Genomic DNA, 10737 nt, shown 5'->3' on the forward strand with positions numbered 1-10737 from the left:
AACCTAAAGTCAATATGATAACTTATAAATTAAAAGGCTTACATAGAAATATTTACACTCTAATGAGCTATGTAAAAACATGGTTTGGGCTTGCTCATCATAGAAAATGATTATTTTTTGAAATATAGAGTCATAGAAATTAAATGTTCTAAACTGAATACCAGATATAGTATTTTACTAAAATGAAAAGTGAATTTCCCAAAAGTAGATAGTCTGATTTTTATGTTACACAGTCAGTAATAAACTCAAAATTCTACTTCCAACTTCAAAAATAATGGGACACTTAAGTAATTTAACTTTCTTGCATGTCAGTTCCCTTGTTCCTGAAATTTAAATTGGCCACCTCTCTTGTAAGGTAGTGTGAGGGTTAACTAAGGCACTTCTAACAAATTCAGTTTCAAGGAATGCAAAAGAGATATAAATGCTAAAAAAAAATCTGTGTGTATCCACATTTAATGTTATAGGACCTTTCATATATAACAGTGACATGATTTTTAAAGTTTTTGAAAAATCTCTGGATGTTTTTTCTGTCAAATCAGTATGCCGCCCAAACATACACAGGCAATCTGCATGAAATGAAAGCATGTGAAACCAAAACCAAATAATCTTCTAAAAATTAAAGACACTATATTTAAAGAATTAAATATAAGGAATTTAAAGAAGGCCCACCATGGTGGCACAACAAGTTAAAGCACAGCCACTGCAGCTCAAGTTCAATCCCCAGCCAGGGAAGTAACCCACATAGTGCAGCAGACCTCTCCTGTTCCACAATTGCTCTCCTCAGCAGTGTATTTCAGTCAATCTGCCTGTTCTCACCCCCTCTCACCCCCACCCTTGCCCCACACCTCTGGCCTGTACCCCAGTTTTTATATGCATAAATAAATAAATCTTAAAAAAAGAATTCAAAGAACTGTGCCTTATTTCTGGTAAAATCTAGGAATTGTGTCTTTCAGGTATGTAGAATATCATCTTCATAGCTATGTTCTAATAGAAATGTTTAATATCTTCTTGTAACACATAAATATTGCTACACTATGTTATAGACCATCACAAAGGAAAAGCAAACTATAGGGTAAACATCATAGATATCTGTTCAAATAAAGATGGGTTTTTAATAGGAAAGCAAAACTTTCAACAGTGTCATACATAGTGTCAAATAAAATAGTGTAAATAAGTGGTATAACAATGTAGGTACTATTATAAAAGGCTTCAGTTATGTATTTGATGAAAAATTCTGTCTAAAATTAATATAAGTACATACAACTTCACGATTCACCTACAGCACCATTTTAATGAATACTGTGATTAGATTTTGGACCCTCTCATGGAAAAATGCAAACTACATAATTTTTTGATGAGTTCTCAGCTTTGGGGAATTCTCTTTTCTTATTGCTGTCATAACTCTAGAAGTGCATAATTCCTTTTTAAGCTATCTTGATAACTGCTCTCAAATGTTACCTTAGCAAATGGACAAAGATACCTGTCTATGACTTCTAATATACTTTTGGGTTAAAAAATCAGTACTCGAGGCCCTCCCTTGTGGTGCAGCGGGTTAAAGCACAGCACTGAGAATCTAAAGCCACTTCCGCATGAGTTCGATTCCCACCTGCCCCGGAGGTGACCACATGGCGCGGCAGACTCCTCCTGACCCGCCCACTGCTCCCCTCAGCAGTGTACTTTGTCCATCTGCCTGTTCTGCTCCCCACTCTGTCTCTGGTGAAGCCTCTCACCACCCCTAAGCCTCTGGCCTGTACCCCAGTTCTGTATGCACAAATAAATAAATCTTTAAAAAAAAAATCAGTACTCGACTGCACTGGACTATGGTGATGGTACATGGGTGATTTAGTGGTGGGAAGCCCAAGGGGATTGCAAATGAGATTGGAAAATGCACAAAATGATGTAAAAATAAACTATCATATATAATAAAATAGAAAAAAAAAACAGGACTTCTAACATAGTTTTTTTAAAAATTCAACAATACTGTTTTTGACAGGAATGAGTAATGATATCACCACTTTCCACAAATGATGGCTCCCAGATAATCTTTTTCACATCAAAATAAGATTGCGAGTTGAGGACACTATGGTTTTTAACTGTGTTAGAGGAATAGGGGCTTTTATATCCTGATTGAAGTATATCTAAACACCCTATTATACAAATGAAGTATTCTTAATTGAATACTTCAATTAAGAGAAAAAAGTACTCTTTCTCTACACAGGGAAGCTTCTTAAGTGAAAACCTGCTATCAATTTAAATATTATCGATATCAGAAAATAAGTGTCAGTTATGATTCCTGATGAGACAGAAATCATATCAAAAAAGAACAATGCAAATTAACATTGTCTGAAGCTTTACATGCAAATTTATTTAATCTCTAAGAACTCATATAATCTCATATTCAACTCTCCTTTAGTATTTTGGAGCATTTTCATCATTTTTTCCAACTATGTTTTCAGAATATACATGAGATTATACTTTATATATAACTTGTGAGTAAATTTTCTCTGCATTATGCAGTGTGAATGAAAGATCTCTGGTGAAGGACTGCGGGTGCTCTGGTGTGGGTATGGTATGGTGACATGCCTTCAGCAAGATGTGTATCTATCCCCCTGAACATAGATAAGTGTTGTAAACTAATGTTACCTCAATAATGTTTTTCCACAGTGACTCTTTATATGTAAGTACTAATTTGTCTGTGTCTTAACTAGATCATCAAGAGCAGTAAGTTTAATTTTTCTATTGCAATGCACCAATGGAAATACTTATAAAAGAACAATTAATTATACTTCTACATTTAACATTTTTATCTTAAATAAATTTCCAGAAATAGAATTATAAGGGAGGGTCTGAAGAATTTTAAAGTTTTTTCCTAAATAATTTTTCATTATGTTCTTATAACCAAAACTCGATATTCACCAGCAAAGTATAGATGTATTTATTTCTGCAGAAATTCAGTGGCAGTGGATAATTTCCAATTTTTTTTCCTGTTAATTTGAAGGAGAATTTATTATCTCACTGTCTAGATGTGCATTGCTTTTGATGCACCAAATATTTCCTTAATGTCTTCTTTATGAATGATTTATTCATATCCTTTACTGATTATCTACTAGGATCTTTAACTGTTTGCTTATTCATTTTTCTAAACTCCATATTCAGGATATTAATCTTTACAGATGTATTATGTTAAAACTTCCTTCTTATGGTTTAGGAGTTTGTATTTTACTTTTTTTTTCCTTTCACTTCAAAATCTGACAAATTTGAATTTAAGTTGATAATGTAGATTAACTCTGGCTACTCCTCAGAGGACAGTCAGGCAATTACCCGTCTCTTAATACAGTTAGACTAAGAAAAGATCTATGAATCAGGGAAATGCAAATCAAAACCATAATGAAATACCATTTCACAGGCCCTCCCTGATGGCACGAGGATGTTAAAGCGCAGCACTGCAAGCTAACCACAGCCACTTCAGCATGAGTTCGATCCCTGGTCCTGGAGGTGATCCACATGACACAGACCTCTCTTGTCTCGCCCACTGCTTCCCTCAGCAGTGTACTTTGTTGATCTGCTTGTTCTGCTCCCCACTCTGTTTCTAGTGAATCCTCTCACACCTCTGCACCTCTGGCCTATACTCCAGTTCTGTATGCATAAATAAATAAATATTTTTAAAATGTAAAAAAGAAATACCAGGACTATTTTTATTCCAGTAAAAATGGCCCACATCAAAGAAAAAACAAAACAAAACAAAAAAACAGAAACAAATGCTGGCGAGGATGTGGAGATACAGGAACTTTCTTCACTGCTGGTAGGAATGTAAACTGGCCCAGACACTATGGAAAGCTTTGTGGTGTCCTCAGAACACTAAAAATGGACCCAATTTATGATCCAGAGATCCAATTCCTAGAAATCTACCAAAGAACACAAAAACACTAATTCAAAAGGAAATCTGCACTCCTATGTTTATTGCAGTACGATTTACATAGCCAAGATATGCAAACCACCTAAATGTCCCCAAATTGCTAAATGGATCAAAAAGTTGAGGTATATTTATACAATGGAATACTACTCAGCTATCAAAAAAGACAAATTCATGCAATTTGTGGCAACATGGATGGAACTGGAAGAGATTATGCTAGCCAAAATTGTCAGAAGGAAAAAAGATAAATACCAGCTGATTTCACCATATGTGAAATATAGAGAAACAAAATGAATGGTCAAGAAAACGTCAAAACTAGCAAGCTGACCATAGAACTAAGGCATACAACAGAGGAGGGAGTTGGAGTGGAAGCAAAATGGGAGAGAAGAACACAAGAGACTGTGGTTATGGGTCACCTGTGATAAGGTGGGAGGAGAACTATAGGGGCTATAATGATATAAGAAAAACATGTAACAGAATTTTTAAAAGAGATTCAAGGGACTTAAAAATAAAAAGAAAAGAACTATGATGTTTGGAATTAAGCAGGGAAAGCAAATGAAAAATGTTTAACTCAAAAAAAATTTTTTTTGAGAATTCTATTCACTTGAATTATTTCTTTTTTTAAAAAGGAGGTAACATTACTTTACAACAGTGCATCTGATTTAGAGGTACAGGACCAGCTCCTTCAAGTATTGTTACCACACCACACTCGCCACCAGACTTTACTTCTTAGATTACATTATCTCATTTAAACTGTGCCTGCCCGGTAACTCCTATATTCTGCCACATGCAATTTGAAATATTAAAAGAAATCTGCTTAGAGCTATGATAATCTACTGGAATTCAACTCTAGAATGAAAATGTTTTATGTTTTGAATTTAGCTGGCTACACATCTGACCTCTATAATAATCATTTTAAACTTGTGATATGAACAAAAGATCAAAAAGAATTAAACCAAAACTTTAATTGCTCATAAAATTTTTCTGGTACTCTCTAGGAGGAGACCCTGTTGATATTCCTATGTCAATTAATCTCCTTGATGCTGTTCCAGAGCTCCTTAAAGTATCTTCACTTAAAATTCTTTTTTATTTTGTTGCTCAAAGTCTTCCGATTCATCAGTTTCTCCCTTCTAGACTGCTGCTAGAACAGTCTATTGTACTTTTGAGTTTTATTTTTTTTCTTTAGCTCTGTGACTTCTCTTTGGATCTTAACTTTTCTAGTGAGTCATTCTTCTCTTGAGATGGTGATCATCTTTATAGTCATTACTTTGAAGTTGTCAACAGGTAGTTGCTTACCTCTGCTTCTTTGAGATCCTTTTTAAAGCTTTGTCTTTGTCTTTCATTCTGACTGATTCTCTTGTTTGCTTCTGTGCATTAAACAACTCTTTCCTCTCCTACAGAAGAATTCATCTTCTGTAGTTGATGACCCATGGAGTCCGAGCACAGCCCCTTTGAGCTAGTGAGTAAAGGTGCATACCCGATGAGGTACTATGTTGGTCCACCTAATGAACAGGGCTGCCAGACTGGCCTGGCGGTGGCACAGTGTAGTTTTGGTGGCAGACTGTAAATGTGGTGCACTGAGTTTATGGTGCTACGGGACATAAATCAGCCACAGCATGCAGCTACTGCACAGTGGGAAAATTATCCTTGTAATGCAGGTGGGAGGAAGGGTACGTATGAACAGAACTCTGGCCATGGATTCTACGGCTACAATGCCTGTTGGGATGGGAAGGGGTGTAAATGTTACTGTGGTGTTTTCCTAAAGAATAAACAGGAATAGTTCAAAAATTTCTTTCTTGTTGGGCCTTCCTTTGGATGGAAAAAACAGGTTTTCCTTGGAAAATCTGTACCCATTAGCAGTTCTAGGTTGTCAGTCTTTCTAGAGCCCAGACTAAGCTATATGGGAGGCAAGTCAGAGAATTCACTCAATCCTTGAGTCCCAAGTTCTCTAGTCAGTCTACCTTCTCTTCCCTAGCTTTCAGTTTTCTGATAGGTGATTTATGGTATTTATGCAAGATTTTTGTTATGATTAGTAGAAGGAATAAAATAAAATGTGTTTGCTCCATCTTGTCCAGAACCCAAAACCTGTCACTTATTTTTTAATTTATTTATTTATGCATAAAAGAAATGGGGCAGGCCAGAGGTGGGGAGGGGGTGTGGTTTGGGGAGCAAAGAGAGGATTCACCAGCAACAGATGGGGAACAGAACAGGAAGATCTATTGAAATATACTGCTGAGGGGAGCAGTGGGTGAGACAAAAGAGTTCTGCTGCACTACTGGGTCACCAACCTGGCCGGGGATTGAACTCATGCTACAGTGGCTGCTGAAAGCTTCATAATGTGCAACTTAAACCCTGGCGCCACCAGCAAGAACCCAATTTTTTTTTTCCTAGAATTTTTGTGACATATTACCATCTACTCTCTAAGTTTCCAGAGGATACGAACTGGGTTTTTATTAGACTTTCTATTTAATGTTGACATAGCAAAAAGTGTAATATATGACATTCTTTAAGATTAGTAGCATTTAAAAAAGTGGGTATGAGTTCTTGGCCTTTACCCTAGAAAAACTTAGCAGTTTATGGAAGATGAAAGTTAAGTAACCCAAATTTTTTCATTCACTGAATAAATAATTGTTTTATGAAAGCTTCTAGGGATACAGTAATGAGTGGGAGCGCAAAAATCAGAAAATGCATTCTACTGACTGGGATAGGGTGGAGACCTGAGCATATGAATAATGTGTTTGATCTTTGGTTGGAAAATAAGTCTATTAGGTTTCAGGTAATATTAAGAACATATTTAGCTACAAATATTCAGAAATCTAAATAGGTCAGCTAGCTTTTTTCACTAGGTAGACTAGAACTTTAACGATCAAATAAACTAGTTATCAACTACTTACCACATAGAGTTGTTTCCACAGACTGGCCCATTCTTGCAGAGTTGCTGTAACCTCACTCACAATAGAATCTTCAAGTGGAACCACAGTTTCATACTGCCTAGAATTAGAGTCATAACAAACAGCCACATTATTTTTGATAAAATATAAGAATATTGTCTATGGCCCTTTACAAAATACTTAACTCAAAATTTAAACTCATGCTTATAAGTAGAGTTACAACTAACTGACTGAAGATCCTTTTTCAGTTAACTTACTGCAAAAGTATAACTGAACTCTAAACAACATATAAATCTTGTCTTGCTATATTACAATTCTCAAATTTGGCCCTCCCTGATGGTGCACAGCACTGAGAAGCTAAAGCCACTTCTGCATGAGTTCAATCCCCGCCTGCCCGGGAGGTGACCACATGGCACGGCAGACCTCTCCTGACCCGCCCGCTGCTCCCCTCAGCAGTGTACTGCGTCAATCTGCCTGTTCTGCTCCCCACTCTGTCTCTGGCTCCCCTCTCACTGCCCCTGCACCTCTGGCCTGTATCCCAGCTTTGTATACAAATAAATTAAATCTTAAAAAAAAAAAATCCTCAAATATGCAGGCCCTCCCTGGTGGCGCAGTAGGTTAAAGCACAGTACTAAGAAGTTGAAGCCACTTTAGCATGATTTCGATCCCCAGCCCTGGAGGTGACCCACATATCATGGCAGATCTCTCCTGACCCACCCACTATCCCCCTCAGCAGTGTATTTTGTTAATCTCTATTCTGCTCCCCGCTCTTGTCTAGTGAATCCTCTCACCGCCCCTGCACCTCTGGCTTATACCCCAGTTCTGTATGCATAAATAAAATAAAATAAATCTTTTTTTAAAATCCTCAAATTTGCTTTTAGAAATAGTGTCTCCAAAAAACATTTTTAAAAGACTTTTTTTTAAGTCTTTTTTTTAAGACTTAAAAAAAAGTTTATCCTTTAAGGAATGTCGATGAGACTTCCCAGATCCTGTTCAAATGATTTTTTTTAAAGATTTTTTTATTTATGCATACAGAACTGGGATACAGGCCAGAGATGCAGGGGCAATAAGAGGATTCACCAGAAACAGAGTGGGGAGGAGAACAGGCTGACTGACAAAGAACAGGCTGACTGCTGAGGGGAGCAGCATGCGGGTCAGGAGAGGTCAGCTGCACCATGTGGATCACCTCTAGGGCAGGTGGGGATCGAACTCATGCTGATGTGGCTTTAGCTTCTTAGTGCTGAGTTTTAACCCACTGTACCACCAGGGAAAGCCAAAATTATTATTTTTTTTTAATTCTTTGTGTCCTTTAACATTTATCAGTAATGCACATTAGCTCATGTTCTTGGTATTAAAGATCTGATGAAAACATATAAAGGGAAGGGAGAAACCAGATAATGGGTTGGAAAAACTTCAGAAGTTCTTCCTATGCTGGTGTTCACTATACTGGTATTTTCTTAGAAACTAGTGTCAGTCTAGGAATACTAGGACTGATAGAGGAATTCTGAGAAAGGTAATGAGTTTCTCTTGGCCTCATAAGTAGCATCTACTATGGTGCAGGTCCCTGTGCACCATTCAATTTATCAATGAATAAAGGTTAATATGAGTCTAGCTACAGAGGACTCTTGTTCTGGATATGGAATCAGAAAGACAAATAATAATAATAAACAGATGCAGACAATGATGTATATAAAAGGAAATTAAAGTGTACAAAGACGTTAGCTGGGGGACATGATTCAAAATGAAGAGATTAATAAAGCCTTCTCTGAAGAGGTAGTAAAGTCCAAAAGATATGAAAAAAATCATGACAGCAAAGAAATGGGAGAGGAAGACAGGAAACAGTACACAGGAAGTCAGAGAGATGGAAAAGAATTTCACAAATTCAAGAACTTAAGAAGGCTGGTGTAGCCTTTTCGATGATAATAATAATTCTACACTTTAACATAAATAAAAAGAACATGAAGTAACTGAAAGGTTATTCAAAGTAGCAGTATGCCCTGGTAAATATTTTACAATTGGTGTAGACCAATTGAGGAATGATGAAAAATTTTCAGTGACCAGAGATTTTAAATATTGATGTGTTAAAGTGACTGGAATCTATATTCTGGTTTGTTTGTTGAAGAGAACATCTTCCACGTGGAAATGGCAAAGGAAATTGTATTTCACAAAATTAACATTAATTATCATTTCTTTATACAAGAAAAAAGCTGAAAAACTGTGAAAAGATGACTATATTAATATTAAGCACCAATTAACATGTTACTTGTGTTTTATGACTTTATTAGTAAGTTATAATTTATGTGATTTACTTCAGCAGATACCAGAAATTATCTTGGAATGATGTCAGAGCATATACATAGTCACCAAATTTATAAGATAGTGAAAATAAAGCTTTCACCAAGGTCCTGTTAAGAATAAAATGCGAATTTTTTCTTCTGTAACAGGTATCCAAGGTAGTGATTCCCAAACTTAACTCTACCAATTTATTTTTAGTAATATTAAAGTAATTTTAAAACAGTTTAAATTTAAATTTTAAAAATATACCAGGGCCCTTCCTGGTGACACAGCGGGTTAAAGCACTGCACTAAGAAGCTTAAGCCACTTCTGCATGAGTTCGATCCCCGCCTGCCCCGGAGGAGATCCACATGATGTGGCAGACCACTCCTGACCCACCCGTTGCTCCCCTCAGTAGTGTACTTCATCGATCTGCCTGTTCTGCTCCCCGCTCTGTCTCTGGTGAATCTTCTCACCCTTTGTATCTCTGGCCTGTACCCCAGTTCTGTATGAATAACTAAATCTTTAAAAAATAATAACAATATACCATACTGAAATTCTCAAATAAAGGAAAAGAAGGCAATGACAAATGTCAGGTCTGAGAATGAAGATCTTATTTACTATACAAAACTGAACTAAATAAGGAGACGTCTTTATATGTTCTGGATGATTTGTTATAAATTAGAATTTATGAAGTTATTTGTTTATACTTCCTCTTAAAGAGTACTACTGAGTAATAAGGAGATTCATTGAAAAAATCAAGAAGATCACTATCATAATAAAGAACTGGAAAAAATGTCTACTGTGAACCATTTACTATGAACTAGATAAAGCTTCATGAAGGAAATGAGGCTCCTAAGAAAGATGGGGTTTGAAAGGCAAGAAGATGGAGAGAGAGCTGTGGAAGATGCAAAATGCTATGAAAAGAGGTATAGAGAAAACAATGAGCAACATATATTAAAGAAGTCATGCTGAGGACACATGAGAGACGTGTTTGAAAGACAGAATAATGTCACTGCAAGGTTAAGAGAATTAAATGACACTGAAAATAGGTATGGAATATGCTGTAAATCTTGTTTTTAGTTAAAACTAATGCAGATATGATACACAGTATAAAGTGAAATAAAATATCTTGAAAGTTTTTTTTTTTTAGCTACTTTAATCAAGAGACACAGGAAACTAACAATGTTCTTATTTTAAAGTTCTAAATCTTTGGACTTAACTAAATTTATATTAACCCAAGTCTAAACTAATACTGACTTAGCTTTCTTACTATAATGCACAACCAATCCTAAAGATTCTTAAAATGTGAATATAGTATGATTTACAAATACATTGTTCCACATGCTAAGTAACATGTTGTCAACATACCAGGAAAAATTAAAATGAATTAGCAAGCAATTCCCAGAGAAATTTTGGATTCATACAGAATAGAATTTATGAGAAATAAAATTTGGTTGTGATAGAGAGAGGCCTTCAATTCAATGGATAATTCATGTAACTGTAGCTGAGAGCATGAAACGCAGGGTAAGATATTTGGCCTCAATTTCTAGTTTCCCTACTTGCCAAGTTACTTTGGTAAAGGTACTTAAATCTCAAAACCTAGCCAACCTCATCTGAAATAAGCAGATAATCCCATCCTAAGCAATCTGGGACTGC

The 10737-nt window shown here is 36.0% G+C and overlaps 1 protein-coding gene across 5 annotated transcripts in view; it reads right to left on the reverse strand.

Annotated features, from left to right (window-relative positions):
• The window catches only part of DOCK3 (dedicator of cytokinesis 3), a 175814-nt gene extending 168933 nt beyond the window's left edge, over positions 1–6881 (reverse strand). For all 5 annotated transcript variants that reach the window (XM_012720304.1, XM_012720302.1, XM_012720303.1 and 2 more), the window contains exon 1: positions 6808–6881. The gene's annotated coding sequence lies outside the window, so the exon portion shown is untranslated. The remainder of the gene's footprint in view (positions 1–6807) is intronic.
• Between the last annotated feature and the right edge of the window lie 3856 nt (positions 6882–10737).

The sequence above is a fragment of the Condylura cristata genome, unplaced genomic scaffold (assembly GCF_000260355.1).
Source record: "Condylura cristata isolate star-nosed mole 26May11 unplaced genomic scaffold, ConCri1.0 scaffold00004, whole genome shotgun sequence".
Lineage (NCBI taxonomy): Eukaryota > Metazoa > Chordata > Mammalia > Eulipotyphla > Talpidae > Condylura > Condylura cristata.